The sequence below is a fragment of the Canis lupus genome, chromosome 4 (genome assembly GCF_011100685.1).
Source record: "Canis lupus familiaris isolate Mischka breed German Shepherd chromosome 4, alternate assembly UU_Cfam_GSD_1.0, whole genome shotgun sequence".
NCBI classification, from domain to species: Eukaryota; Metazoa; Chordata; class Mammalia; order Carnivora; family Canidae; genus Canis; species Canis lupus.
Window position 1 is genome coordinate 86,608,173 of NC_049225.1, and position 16,750 is coordinate 86,624,922.

At 33.6% G+C, this 16,750-nt stretch overlaps 1 long non-coding RNA gene across 2 annotated transcripts in view; it reads left to right on the forward strand.

Moving 5' to 3' along the window:
* Positions 1–12,532: 12,532 nt before the first annotated feature.
* LOC111095741 overlaps positions 12,533–16,750 on the forward strand; it is a 37,019-nt gene continuing 32,801 nt past the window's right edge. For both annotated transcript variants that reach the window (XR_005357668.1, XR_005357667.1), the window contains exons 1-2: positions 12,533–12,723; positions 13,679–13,778. This is a non-coding gene — a long non-coding RNA (uncharacterized LOC111095741). The remainder of the gene's footprint in view (positions 12,724–13,678; positions 13,779–16,750) is intronic.

Here is a 16,750-nt window from a genome sequence, read left to right on the forward strand (position 1 = left end):
TTGAAAGAAACCCTTTGAACCAAAGTAACAGCCATTTTGTTAGTTAATATAACTGTTTTTAGATTATTTATTTATTTATTTGAGAGAGAGAGAGAGAGAGAAGACAGCGTGAGCAGAGGGAGGAGCAGAGGGAGGGGCAGAGGGAGAAGCAAGCTTCCTGCTGAGCAGGGAGTTCCATGAGAGGCTGGTTCCCAGGATCCGGGATCATGGGCTGAGCTGAAGGCAGACACCTAACCAGCTAAGCCACCCACATGCCTCTAGTTAATATAACTTTAATTCTTAAATTTTAATCAGATATAACTTGGAATTTCTTTTATTTTCAATAGGTCCAAAAATGCAATCAACAACTACTATAAAATTACAGAAACAACATACTGATATACAACAATTAAAAACAATTGAATTCTAAATTTATTGCCATAATTGTGTCAAAGAGGTTTAAAAAACATTATTTATTTGAAGTTTGCTTCTTTTTTACTACTATCTTTAAACAAGGTTAATAAATATGTAAAATTAATTATTTCTGTTAAATGGCAGCAATAATTTCTAAATACTATTTTTCTTATTTATTTATCTTACATTTAAGGATCCATATGACTGAGGCACCTGAATGGTTCAGCGGCTGAGTGTCTGCCTTTGGCTCACACAGTTCTTCTCCTAGAAATATGTCTGCTTTGCTTTGCAAAATAAAGCAAATATCACTGATGTCAGAACACTGCTTGTGATAGAAAGGCATTGCCTTAATCAGCTTTTGTTACAGGCATTTAAAGAACAGTACACAGAACACAAAAATAACATGAATTATTATGCAATTTATATCAAATATCATTTAATATGGAGCTTTGGCTAAAGGTCTTATATGGAATTCTGGCAATAAACTAATTCATAAATTACAAAGAACAATTTATTTCCAAAATTCTTAAATATATGAACCTAGTTATGAGTAATTACTTTAGTTCAGAGAAAAATAGTTTTCACTGGCCATTTCTTGTTATATCAGACCATTCCCGAATGTTCAGTTGGCTTCATGACTTAGGTATGATTAGCATTAGGTGAATATATTCTTAATATGAATCCATTACAGAGATATGAAAATAATACAAAATGTAGGTTCAACCAAGTTACTAAAGTTCACAAAACAAAAACTTTTATTTGCCTATTTTTTTAACAGAGTAGATAAACCTTTTCTTCAAAGCCTATTAATCACTGCCCATAGGTCACTGTCAGTAAATGTAGCCTAAATTATCCATAATTTATCCTATACCAGAAACTGTTTGGCTCTGAAGTTTTTGTACACTACAAAACATCCATTCTGTAATGCTTATGCAGAACTGTTTTAGTACAGGTTTTTTTCCAGATATATCTAAACATTTTTTTATCCTATCTCTCTCTCTCTCTTTTTTTTTTTTTTTTTGTAATAAAACAATAAGTATGATCACAGGTGACTAGCTGATCCTATTTGTCCAAAGCAAAATGACAAAGAGGAAAGTAACTGAAATTTCCACCCTCACCAGGACCATCTACATATATTTTGAAGCTCTGTGCAAAATGAAAATCGTTAAAAAATCTGGCAAAAATGGTAAGTAAGGGTCGTACCATATAAAACGTTTCAATCCTTCAATGATCTTTTTTACTCCGCACTTGCCACAGTGTTTTAATTTGCCATGTAATATTGTTCTAACAACAAAAAAAGTAAATTATTAACATGCATTTTACCAATTATTGTTATGGTATGGAATTATATTTTTAATGCAAATATCAGAGCACTTAGTTCATATGTGGAATCACCTAAATTACACAGTTTATATTTCTTGGTTCATTTATCAAAAGCTTCTCAATCTGGCTAAATGAGATGATCACAAGCTAGATTTAGAAGGTTGAAGTAGGAACAGGCTCTCTGGGCACAGGACAGGCTGAAGGAGTGCTCCCTTGGGCGTGGGAACATTTGTGGGGGAAGTGCAGACTCACACTGGGGCCTCAGGACAGTCTCTCACTGACTGTCTCATAGGACAAGCTTGGGTCTGAGGGGACACAAGGTGTTCCAGTTGGGGACACGGAAGCCATGTATGTTTCTTTCTTACAGACTCTGTCCCCACTCCACTGCAGAGGGGCAACCTCGAGGATATTGCAACCACCTTACCCTGATCCTCCTCATATCAATGAGGGTGGAAGAAACAGAGGTATCTTGGTGGGTGCGGAGGAAGGGAGGGGGAGGATAGGCAGGGAGAGTCCACCAAAGAGAGAGGGAAGAGGTGGACAACTCATTCACGTAGATGAAGAGGTAACAAGAAATACGACCGTAGTTGATTTGAAGCTTTAAGATTCTGGAACATGCTCGATTATCTCAACGAACATCATTTAGAAAACACAAATTCAACATAAAATTAATAATTTAAATCCAGTGACTGCAGAGCATTAAACCCCAACAATAGCACCCTTCTGGCCCTGTGTGGCTGTACTATGCACACTTGTACAAAAACAGACCTGACTTGGGTGTTGTGAAATTAGGAGCATGTTAAAAGAAACCAACCATCATGGTAGTTTGTTACAGAGATAAATATTGAAAGAGACAACTTACATTACTAGAAGTAGGCTTTGAAAGTATCATAATTTACAAATTTTTAGAATTGCATGGTTTGACACTACATTGGAGGCAATGTAAATTCAATGAATGTACTTTGTGTGCACAGTGCCTAGTTGTTGGGCAATATGCAAGCTAAAACAAATGAAACAATGTCCAAAATACCCTATGCAAAGTTCTCCATGAGAAAACACAAAAAGTCAAATATTTACACAAAATTGGCAAACATCTAAAAACCCAGATAGTTTTTCATGAGAAAAATTGAAAACAAATATCTTAATATATTTGTTGACTACAAGTTTGATATTATTATTAGTTCAAATAACATCACAAATTCATTTTATTATGTTTGAAAATATTATGTATTTATAAAAATATCTGTACATACAACATTTTTACATAATTATTATTTACGTAAAATTAAACTGAGATCATATGTGCCATCTAATACTCAGATAAAGAACAGATGAAACAGGCTTATAATTCTTAGAACAACACACGTGGGTTGATGTGTATGTGATTCAAAAGTCATATGAATATTCTCATCTAATGTACCTTCCTATAAATAATTAATAATGGGAATAAAAATTTCATCCCCTTCTTGTAGTTTTTAATAAAAAAGTTTTTTTACATTCAAGAGAAAGAGTTTGTACTCATAAATACTTCAGATAAGAAAAATTAAGTTCTAAAATCTTAATTGAAGAGCTAGAATTGAATCTAAGGAATTCTGACTTTCAATCCATGGACATTTATTATCTGGTTGGCATATATCATCATTGTAGAAAATTAAACACAAACTCGAAAAACATGGCATTTTCATAAAAGATTGCTTTATAGAAAGAAATATGTTTGGGAAGAAATAGTGTTAAACATTCACCTACTTCAAAAGTGAGTCCTACTTGTTGATATGTGATGGTCTTGAGACTCTGGAATGATTTTATGAAGATATTTTCATTCTGTGAATATTTGAGCTTCTTCATAGCATAGATATTTCTGAAAAGAAACAAACACAGTAAGTGGACTATAACATTTGCATCTCATTTAATGTGTTTGAGTGGCAAGGAAAGCACAAGAGAAAGGAATTTTATAAACTAAAGGATAGGTTTTGGTGTAAATTACAAGATAATGCCTACTTTGGGGAACATATCAAATATATACAGTATGGTATATATTTGGACAGATGGACCACCATCTGTCCCAGATGACCTCCATCTGACTGGTTAAATTATCAGTATGTTCTGGAACTGCCAAATGTTAGTGTTTTCCAAATACATGGCTGCCATATTGGAAGGAATTCTTACCTCACAGGATACTGCTCTGAAATCTAGGTCAAGAAAACCAAACCAACAAACAAAAAAAGCTACTTTTCAAGCATTTATTATCAACATCACATTAATTTAACTAGATGACAATTTCATTCCCAGAAGTAGTTTTGTAAATTATTAGTAAAGTGTATAAATGGCTGGAGTGTGGCACTGGCCATAGAAGGGCCAATATAATTTACAAAATATTGAGAATATCATAATTCATTTTTTTGTTAAAAGTAATATAATGTTAATGCAGATGAAATACAAGACTCAGGAAAATATAATAAAGAACAATTAAGGGCACATAATATATTGTCCCTTGAATGTAACTATTATAAACATGACAGTATATTCCATATTGTCCTTCTATGTATATTCAGAAATATTTTCAGATCACTAGGATTAAATAAAATAACATATTAAAACATCAGCACAATGGCTTATAAGTATAGGATATTAAAAACTGTGGAAAATAAAATGAGATCAATGTACCTGTTTGACTAAACTTGCCATCATTTGGGATAATTTTAGGAGTCTTTCTGTTACTGATGTGTTATTCTAAATTGTACAGAGAAAATACAAGGGGTATTTATGCATATTCAGAACTATTGACCATTAACCAGCTGTGGATTTTCCACTTTCAAGTATAATTAGTATTTTGTTTTCTAATTTTACTTAAAAATTATGTAAGTTACATGTTATACAACATAAATGATACACTTGCATGTTCCTGGTATCCAGAGAACACGCAAATGATCACACACCTGTTTTAACTCATAGGTATTCTGATTCACACTTAAGTTTAGTTTCTCTATAGGTACATGAATTTCCACACTCCAACTCGGGAATAAATAACTCTGAGGTCTTGTCTTTGTGTTGTTTTCCACAGTACGTGAATTTGGCGTCCAGTTTGGTTGCAGTTCCTTTAATCTTGTTCCTAATCCTCGCTGAAGTGAAAGCCAAAAAGTATGGTGGATCATAGCCAGAATCTGCTAGAGCCCAATGAGAATTTAGAGGAGGATATTCTTTTTAATGTTCCAGTCAAATGAGAATTCAGATGAAGATATGGAACAATGTAATTTAGGAAAAAATATGGGCTTGCCTGGATTGTCAGCGCAAAGTCATGCCATGAAGGAAACCAAGACCGTGCGCTTGCCTACAAACTTTGGTGTTGGAGAGTAAGTTAGGTGGAAATAACACACATTTGTATGTATAGCAGGTGCTAACAATGCACACTGCTGAACATAACTCAGGCAGACAAACTATTATATTTTGACATTCAATAAAATGGTATCTGAGCTAAACCTTCTAATGGATGCCATTATTTAGGTGGGAATGGAGGTACCGCTACAAAAGTCATACCTGCAAGCAATCCATATACAACTCTGTGACAAGGAATTCATTGCTAATACAACAGATGTGAATAAAAACAGGACATGCTTGTAGAGAAAGTAGCTCTGAACACGTGGACTCTGATAGCAACAGATCCAGTTTCATCAGACCTCTACCCGATGTCGGTTCTATGTTTGGAATCCAAATAGTCTATAACATGTAATAAATATCAAGACTCGATTATGTTGGAAAAAAGTGCCATTGTTTTGTTTTGTTTCAGAAAGAGTGATGATCGAGATCTAAGTTCTTCCAGGATTTCAGTTATAGTAAGTCAAAAGAATCACACAAGTAACATCAAATGAAGTGAACTGTGGGGATTTTTGTGGCTCTGGGGAGAGCCTGTCCATGGCTGGAGGGGCAGCTGAAGAGTGCAATCTGGACTCTTAATTGGGATCTTCTAAAGTGCAAATGTCAAATGTTGATAACTTACTAAAATTCTAAACCTCTCTACTGATCTAACAGTAGCTGCCTCTTAGCTACAGGTTGATGACTTTCATTTGAATTTTACATAGTTAAATTATGTATTCAATTACCAGAGTCACAGTAGCACCTATTGTTAGGTATGGGGATTTATATCACTCTTCCATAATTTAAGGTTTGGATTTTCTGGCTTTATTACTTAAGAAGCTTCCTATATTGTGTCATGACTACAGTCTCTGTTTTCCAACATTCTACCTGCCAAAGCCTTATCACTGCCCATCAGTGGAGAGCGGTGGTCTTCACTGAAGCCATCCTGAGCTAGACTGATGAAATTCTTGGTTCTGTGCCTGCCATCCTACACAAGGCTGGTTGCTCTGATAATCTTGGAGATTCCATAAGTTACCCCAACACCCTTTAAAACATTCCCTTTTTTCTCTTTAAATAATGGCTTTTTAAGGCATTATTTCATTACTAAGAATCCTAAGGCTGAAAACTTTCCCACTGTGGTGTGCGTGTGTACGCGCGTGCACCCATGCAGTTGCCTTTGCTCTCTGTTTACTTTAAAACCAAGCAGTAAGAAATTAATCGCCTAAGCAATGATTTTGCATATCACCCATTAAAAATCCTCATGGAATGGTGGAAATTGTGGGCACAAGACACTGGCATGTTACAAAAACATAATCTTTAGAAGTCATGTCAATAGTCCATATGTATTTATGGAATGTTATAATAAAGCAATATGTAAGCAACATTTTTTAGCTCCTTTCCTAGTGAACTGTCAGTTTGGAATGAAAAGTCAATGTCCCTTTAAAAAGGGAAGAATTCTGAGACTTTATGCTATCCAGCTTGGAAATTCTGATTTTCAGATGCTTTTCCTATGCATTATTAGAAAAGCCTCACTCAATGATTATACTGCATAGACTCCAGCTTCTAATGCAATAACAGCATCCCCACATAAAATTCACTAAAAGTGTGCAAAAAGAGTCAAAAATTTCCCCCAATTTAAGGAATATCATTTGTATACTTCATTTTAAAAATATATTTATTTATTTATTTGAGAGAGTGTGCACATGAATGGGGGAGGGCAGAGGTACAAAATCTTCAAACAGACTTCCGTTGATTAAGGAGCTTGACATGGAGCTGGATCTCAAGAATCATAAGATCATGACCTGAGCTGAAACCAAGAGTCAGACACTGAGCCACCCCGGGCACCCCTACTCTCACTACATCTAATTGGTTATTAAGTTATCCTAAAGTATAGAGAATTTAAGCATTTGGCATACACTTATATGTTGAATATATAAACCTTGTTAGGCACTGTGGCAGGGCTGAGCAAACAAAATTATATTATTTCTACTTCGTTTCTTCAAAAAATGATCAATTAACTGAGGGAACCCTCCAACAATGTTGGCCAGAATGTAAATTGGTGCAGCCACCGTGGAAGAGTATGGAGGCTCCCCCCAAAAATTAAAAATAGAAATAATGTAGGATCTACTAATTCCACTACTGAATATTTACCCAAAGAAAACTAAAACACTAATTCAAAAAAAAGATATATATGTAATATATATATTATATATTATATTATATTATATTATAAATTATAATATAAAATATATATAAATTATAATATAATATATAAATTATAATATAATAATAAATTATATTATAAATTATTAATATAGATTATATATTATAAATATATATTATATATTTTATATATATTATATATATATATCCCTATGTTTGTTGCAGCATTATTTACAATAACCAATATATGGGAGCAGCCCAAGGATCTATTGATAGATAAAGAAGATATACATATACTTATCATATACTAAATATTATATATATGATTACACACAATAGGGTATTACCCAGCCATAAAAAAAAAAAAAGATATCTTGCCACTTATGACAACAAATGAATGGACCTAGAGGGTATTATGATAAGTCAAATAAATCAAAGAAAGACAAATATAATTTCACTTATATGTGGAATCTAAAATAAAACAAAACAGATAAATAGACAAAAAAAGTAGAATCAAGCCTATAAATACAAAGAACAAATTGATGGTTGTCAGAGAGGTGCAGGGTGGGGGATGGGAGAAATAGGTGAAGAGATGTGACGATACAGGCTTAGAGTTATGGAATGAGCCACAGGAATAAAAGGGAACAGCAGAGGGAATATAGTCAGTGATATTGTAACGGTGTTACATGGTGACAGATGGTAGCTGCACTTCCAGTGGAAAAAGCATAATGTGTAGAGTTATTGAGTCACTATGTTGTTCACCTGAAACTAAGGCAATATTGTATGAACTATACTAAAATAAAAAGAGAGAGAGAGAGAGAGACAGTGAGTTGAAGAAATAGAAATTGAGTGAGAGCAAGAAAGAGTGAAAAGGGAGAGCTCATGTGCGTGCCTGCCTGTATGTGTGCGCGGGCGTGTGCATCTGCTATCTCCCCTTAGGTAAATGTTTGAGGAGCAGCTTGGAGTGCTCTAGGAAACACGGATTAGACAATGGGATTGGCCTAGTTCATAAGATTTATTATGTTGATCCTTCATGTTCAATGCAAGAGTCAGTAATAATTCTTTTAAAGGGCTAGATAGTAAGTATAAGTTTCTGTTTTAGTGGGCTGCCGCTCTTTGCAACCCATAAGAAGCCATAAACAATACATAGTTTACCTTGGGTGTCCTCTCTGTGGGTAACCGCTCCCCTCCCCGACCTATGGCAGGCACTAACATGTTTTCCATCCTTCAGGTTTATCTTCTGCAGAATGCCATAAAAAAATGACGGAGATTTGGGGCCCAACATTTCATCTCCCAAAGACATTTAAGATGCATCCATATTGTTATTTGAACAGATAATTTGTTCCTTTGGAACAGAGGAGCATTCCACTGGCCCCGTATATCATTTTTTTGGGGGGGGGGACAGTGATTCCGTTTATTTATTGTTTAACAGTCGTGAGTTACAGTAGGACTTAACCCCTCACCAGACTGGACATAAACCATCTCTTTGTAAAAAGGCTCTTTTTTTCCAAACATTACGTCCAAAGGATGAATGGTCTGTTTGCACCCAGTGCCATCCAAATGTTCAAGTCAAAAATATTTATACATTTTATACTTAGTTCTTTTCTTTTTGGTCTGCTAAAAATAGTATTGCAAGTTTTGGCTTCTTTTGACATAAAAATTACAATCATGTGCAAAACGCTAACAATGAAAGGGTTGATCAGATTTCAAGCAGGTTGTCCAATCTGAATGCTTTAAATTGACTTTACCCCTCATATGTAGAAATCAATCTTGGATTTTCAGTTTCTGGTGATAAGTATATGCAGGGTTTTGTGTGAATCTGTTTTCCTCTGACTTTCTTAAATACTTAGAAGTATAGTTGGGTAATCAAGTGATAAATACATGGTTAACTTCAAAATAATCTCTAAATGTTTTACAAAGTAGTGGCATCATTTTGCATTACCACAAGCAATAAATGACAGTTTCTGTTGCCCTCTTCCTTGTCATTTGTTGTGGTCAGTTTTTTGTGTTTTTTTTTTTTTCAGCTATTTGCATAAATGTGTGGTGGTAGCATATTCTGGTTTTGATTTGCATTTTTCTCAAGACAAATGATGTCGAGCAACTTTTTTATATTTAATTGCTAACCACTAACCATTTCCCATATTTGCCAAAGTGCTTGTTCATGGTGTTCTGTCCATTTTAAAAAATTACATTATTTTCTAGTTGAGTTTTAAACTTTTAAATTATTAGACACTTAAAGATGTAGTTCATTAGTTTATAAAATAAGAATATAAATAGAAGGCACATAAATCGGGACATAAATGAATTTCCGTAAAGTGCTTTACACATAATATATGTTCAGTATACATTATCTATTGCCAGTGATGGTCCATTCAGGGGAAACAGGTTATGCCTCCTCACATACAATTAAAAAAAAAAATAGATACATGGTAGGAAGAGTTATGGAATTTAAATTTCCAAGAGCTAATCATACATCATGAGTTCCTCTTTAGTCAAACAAACTCAATGTATTATAACTACATATAGTTTGGTCATCTGTTATTCAACAAAAAGCAAAAAAAAAAAAAAAAATGCTAGAAACATATTGTTGGAGATTAAATTACCTAAATTGTGATGACAATTTTAGAAGGCTAGGATTACAATCTAACTATCGGAAAAGACATATTCCAAAATAACTACTTTTATTTTTGGTAAGCAGAAAGTATTTTTCTCTTTCATGATCCACTTTGTTGAAAGAAATATAAAATCATGAGATAGATTTAATTACAAAGGCAAGTGTAGTTTTACCCTTGAAGAGCTATTCTCTTAATATGTTATATTCTCTTTGGCTCAAAACTAAAACTTTTTTATGATAAGACACTTCCCTCTGTCCATTTGACTGTATCCTATCAATGAGAAAATGGGCAATTTGTTTCTCATGTGAGTATGATGATCTATCTTTAGTGCCCTGTTTTCTGCCCTGTGGAGATGAACACATTTTGTGACCGAAGAATGATGGAGACTCCTTAAGCAGTGACCGACATTAACACTTGTTTCTCCTATCTCCCCAACAATGCAGGAATAATAGAGTGGAATTGAATGGCCATACTTAACTCTAGGGTATAATCTATGGGATTGCTACACAAAGATCTGGGTCATTTATCTTTATATTGTATTCTCTATCAATTTGTAGTATATTAACTCTCATTTTATGGTGAGAATTTTATTCCATTATTAAAAAAAATGTTTCAGAGATAAAATTGTATAAAATGTTTGAGTCATTTACATATGGATAGAGAACATAAAACTATATTTCCAAATACTTTGAGGACATAAAAATTTCTAATAAGAGGACATTTTTATACAAACTCTACAACATGAATTGAAGCTCTAAGTCAATCCTCATTTAAACTGGTAAAATAATGTAGATAAAAATGCATTTTGAGAATGCACAGGTGCTCGTTTATACTTTACTTCAGTTATGCCTTTTGTATTTTCCTTATTCACTCAAAAATCCATGTATTCATTACAGAATGTTTTCATTCCTTCACTTTAAAATTCCTATAATGGATGTATTAAGAGCAAGACATTTTGTAGCAAAGTGAGTAGCTTCAATAATGACATAGATTGATTCAATTAAAAATGCCTCATTGTAACAATAGTTGCTTTCCATTGTATAAAACCTAAAATATTTATTTATTTATTTATTTATTTATTTATTTATTTATTTATTTATTTATTTTATAGAAAGAGAGTGGGGGAAGGAGAGGGGAAAGGGATAGCAGGAGAAGGAGGGAAAATCCTACACTCACTCTCTGCTGAGGACAAGCCTGACACCCAAGCACCTCCCCCAAACTGTTTTTAATGTGGATATAAATTTGATGTATTTGTCTACCTAATTTTGTTCTAAGTATATTTAAATTTTAAATCAAAAGTTTTCTCAAAGAAAATGTTAGCAACAATATTTTTAAGAGTTCTATACTCATATTTGAGAGGAGAAAGAAGAAACCTAAGGAAATTAAATTCTATCCCCCAAAAACCAATATATGAAAATCCATGTTTGAACCTGGGTCCCATAATTTCCAATTAAGTTACATAATAAATGCTCATTATTATTAACATGCTGCTTTTTAATTTTTCTCATAAGCTTAAATTATTCTCTCTGTTACTTTATGGATATTAGAATTTTTGTTCCTTTAATAACACAGAATTTATGTGTGTTTAAGTTAGAGGTGGGTTTACATTAGCTTAACTTATCCTGATATTAAAAATCAATTACCAAATTATTTGGAGGGAAATTTATTTAAAGAATTTGTAAAAGCCTGAATAATTAAAAAATTGCTTGCCTTTATATGTTCATCTCCCCGCCCAAGAATTTTGCAAGCTATAAACAATTTGGAGGTAGTTTTTACAGAAAGGCAATTTATCTCATAGAAATTAATATTAATGATTAGCATTATCTCATCTAAGATTATATCTAATTAAAAAAATTCTCTGGCTTACTAATGACATGTTAAGTGTTTTGCTTGATGTGCATCATTAGATCTTTGAGGCTACAGAATGACCCAAATAAATGATCTTTCCAATATTTTGTAAGAAGGACTACCTTACAATTTGTTTTTTTTTATCTTTGCTCCATATTTGACATCAACATCTTAACTGTGATAATTAGATTAGAAACATTAACACCAGGCATGTCTTTTGTTGTTGTCCTTGTTGTGGTTCTTATTAAGTACACCCAACACCAGCTGAATTCCCCGCAGTGAGATCGAGACTGGAGCTGAGATCAAGAGTCTGACACCCAACCAACTGAGCCACCCCGGCACCCCAACCAAGTATGTTTAAACAGTCATACAGTCTCAAGGGTTATTTATTTATATCACAAGGGTGATTTATTTTTTTATATTATGAAAATTCTAAAAAGGAATTATTAAGTATATGTCCTGGATAATAGCTATTGGCTAACCCTTGATGTAGACATGTGGAATACGTGTAGATATACGGAAAATATGTGTGTGTGTGTGTGTGTGTGTGAGTGTACAGAGAGAGAGAGTGAGAGAGAGAGAGAGATGTTCAAAAGCTCTAAGAGGTCTTTGGTTAAGTTTGGCTAAAGTAGAACTGATGAAGACCTTGCAGAATTTGTTGCAAGCAAGAGTGAAAATAACGTACACCCCTGTTTTTCTTATTTGGATTCTGAACCAATCAAGATAAACATAGAAGTGAGGCACAGTGAAATCAGAATGTGAGCTTTAGAGCTTGTGGATTTGTTATCAGATTTGTTGGCCTTGGTGCTTAGCAACAAGAACTTCTTTCATGGCTCCCCAGCATGCAGCAGCCATACTAAGTCAGTTACATACGGAGCAGGGACTTTATTGCTAAATTTACAACATGGCAGAAGGCAGATCAGAACTCATGCTCACTGCAGGCTGAGACATCCTAAAGAGAAAAGAATGTGTGGAGGCGGGGCGGGGTAATTTCGCCAATCATGTAAATCACCCACACCTCCCCGTTAAGGTAAAAGTGAACTGGGGACAAGAGTAGTAGCTGAGAGATATTTGGATTTATTTCTATGTGGAGTGGGGTATATGCTTGTCAATATTAATCCAAAGGAAAAGCAAAGTAGGATGACAGGTAGAGAAAAACCATACTTGTGGAGGTACCAGAATCATTATTTATTATTTTTTAAACAAGTTCCTTGTTCTCAGGCACAGGGACTCTGAGCTAATAAAAATTATCAAGAAGAAGGATATTAGAAACTTGAGTATTGAGCAAGGGCACTGCTCCCATGTGACGCATATGTGAATCTATTGTGAGGATCATAAGAATATTTCTATAGAATATGTCTTCTATATTTTTAGAGTCTGGAGCTGCTCTTAAGGGCCTCAATTTTGAAAGATGACCTCAAATTATTTTAAGTAAGAAATGCAAATGGTAACATTTTTTTTTTCCTCATGGGACACAACTATGTTTCTCTTGAAAGAAGAAAAAAATGATAAGATGTCAAGAATAAATTCTCAAAGTTACTGACCAGCAGTAACCAAAGAATTTTGACTAAAATATTTAGATGTAGATAATAATATGCAAATGAAATAATGTTATTAAAATTAATGTCCTTACACTTTCATAAATTAACATTCTAAATTCTAAGAATTTATTTTATACATTCTCCAACCTCCATTTTTCCCAAGTTTTCAGAAGACATTCAAATGCATCATATTATTAAAGGGAAGCAAAAGAATGTTTTAGCTCATCAAATTAAACATGCAATAGAATGAGCAGAGTTTTACTGAACAATTTTTGATAATAGGATTCCTATTTTTACACATAGATGTTTTCACTTAATGTCTTCTGGGTAGTGATTTTTCAAAACAACATGGACTATTTGGGGTAAATGGTCCCAAGGATACCAATTATTCAACAGCACACAAGTGTGAAATGATTTTGGTGAGTCACATACACTCTATTTCAGGAGGCTTGGGAGAGCAGAGTTACCAGAATAAGAAGGATTTTGACTGCTGAGGATACTACGGAAACATTAAAGTCCATAACCCACCATCAAAGATTTATGAGTAAGAGATTTATATTCATTTTGTTTTAATTAGAGCAAACAACTTGCCTGTGGGGTGTCTACACTCAGAAAGATTTTGACATCACAACATATTTTATGTTCTCTAAGGAAAAATTAAAGAAAACCAAAGGATTTTCTTTCCGAGGCTCTGAATTACAAACAAAAGAGCCCGATTTACTTTGGGTTCTCAGTAGCATATTTATGTCTTCAGGGCCTATCATACTGCAACACTTCTGCATTCTAAGAAGAAAAGATTATGGTTCAAAAGTTCACATTTGTACCACTCTTGCAATTTTTCTTTAGATCTGCAGCTCTAAAAGTCATTTAAAACAAAAGTTTACTAAAAATCAAGTTTGCATTTGCTTCCTGCTGGAATGAATTGCTAAAGGGAACACACCACCCCGTGGAACATAATTGTACAAAGTAAACGCTCACTGAACATATCAGATCTTTGCTAAAGTCACTTATTGAATGGCTGTCGTTGAAGAATTATTTTTGTTTTAAATTATCTTAAAAAGAAAAGCTTTTAGATATAGGAACATTTACTGCTGCCTGTATAAATCAAGTGTAATATTATGTATGTGTCTAATGTATTTTGTCCATGCATATCTTAAATGAAGCCATCTGTATTGTTCATATTCAATGTTGAATTATTTTGACATAAGTAAATCGTTTCCTGGTTTTTAATTTCAGTCAGTATTTATAAGAGATGACAAAAGTTAGATGACAGTAAAACTAAACTGAAGGAATTACAGAACAAGTTGAATTAGAATGTTTGTTCAAAGATTGAAAAAAGGTGCTATTGTTTATACTCAAAACTATTACCTGTCAGTGGCATTACTTCTTTTCCAAAGTCCTAACTTTATACAAAATTTAGACACAGAGAACCTAGATGTAACCTCTTAAGTGCTACCAATTTGTTCCCTAATTTCACTTACACATTTTTTACAGTGAAATTCCGAAGTGTCCCCTTGGAGGTAGGATGTCCACTAACATACATTCCCATGCCTTTTTTTTTTTAAAAAAAAACTAAGTCTTCTCTGAAGGCTAAGTTTCAGTATTTGGCTTACAAGATATTCACACACAGTAATTCCAAAGATTTTATCACACAATACAGAGAGAGGCACCTGGGGACCTGGGGAGTGCAGTGAGTTGAGTGTCCCCCCCTCTTTGTTTTGACTCAGGTCATTATCTTAGGGTCATGAGATGCGGCTCTACGTTGGGATCTGCACTTAGTGTGGGTTCTGCTTGAGATTCTCTCTCCCTCTCCCTATCCCCCTCCTGCTCATGCTCTCTCTTCTTCTCTAAATTAAATAAATAAATATTTTTAAAAAGAAAAAAAGAGAATTTTGCCTGCTAAATTTCTCTTTATGGTTACATTTATATGTTTAATATATAAGAGAGAGCAAAAATTGAACTTGAAAAACTAAACTTTCACTGAAGAACATGATAAGGTTTAAAACTGCTATTTCTAACGCTGACCTTGGGAATGCCGGTTATATAACTTCTTGGTTTCCTGGTTTCCTTATAAAATGAAGATAACAATATTAACTATGTCATAATTTTTTTGAGGATGTAAAACACAGGAAACATTGCCTGACATGGAGTAACTGTTTTGTGTATTAGTTTTCATCATCATTATTTAGTCATATTTTTCCTGCTTTAAATTATATAATAGTGTCTCAGTTTCTTCATAATGTTGTAGGGCATACATTCAGAAATGGTTCACCACAAATGTTGAAGTAAATATCTATACATTCAACCTCACATTTTATCACTTGAAGTTCTCCACAGTTTATTCTACTTGATAGCTTAAACTAAATCACATCCTATTTTATTTGGTTACGGAATAGTCTCCTGCCTTATTTCCCAGATACCATCATTTATTCACTCTTATCTTGCCTTCATGATGGTGCTTGCATATTTTGCAAAGAATAGATTTAATGGTACCATTTTCCTGCTCAAAATAATTCACTGACTTATCAGGATAAATTTAAAATTTAGTAATGGCATACAGGTTTTCTTTCTTTCTTTCTCTTTCTTTCTTTCTTTCTTTCTTTCTTTCTTTCTTTCTTTCTTTCTTTTTGTGCTTTCTCAGATAATTTTCTCCTGTTGAAGACAAAGAATACAGCAGAAGAGTAGTGAGAGATATTAAAATCATAAAAGTCTCAACATGCCAAGATATTTGAAGCATTAAAGAGATCTAACATGCTGGATGTGAAATGTAGTGGCCTGTGTGCAAAAACTATAGAGAGCCAAAACCTCCAGAAGCTAAGGGAAGCCCACTGCTGACATCCAGAATATGTTTTATTTAAGGACCCAGTTAAACAAAAACTGAGTGTTAAGTTGGTTTTAGTTGGCATATTCAGAATTAAATGATTATTCGGTTTCCACTAAACAATAGATACAAATTTAAGATAAAAAATAAGCATAGAGCAGCCCCAGTGGCTTAGCATGTTAGCATCTGCCTTCAGCCCAGATGTGATCTTGTAGTTCCGGGATCGAGTCCCAAGTTGGGATCCCTGCATGGAGCCTGCTTCTCCCTCTGCCTGTGTCTCTGCCTCTTTCTGTGTCTCTTATGAATAAATAAATAAAATCTTAAAATATATATATACTACTTATATTCTTCACATTTAATATATGTTTTATTTTATATGAAATATTATTTTACCTGTTGCATGTTATGAGATATTACTTATTCTGATGGTTTACAAATGAATTTCTGGTCGTGGTCAAAAATCAATTTATTATTCATCGGCTATACTATCAAAAGCATATGGAACATTAAAAGTGAGAGAATGTCTGTATATTTTTTTAACATTAGTTATCTTTAGATATTCCAATAATGGAAAATACATAACTTGGCTAGTGTTATGTATGATCAAATTACATTTGCAGGCACTTTAATAGACCAATGTTAAACTCAGGCAATTCAAAATCCCAAGCAGAGTTTGTTTGATTATATTTTAAATT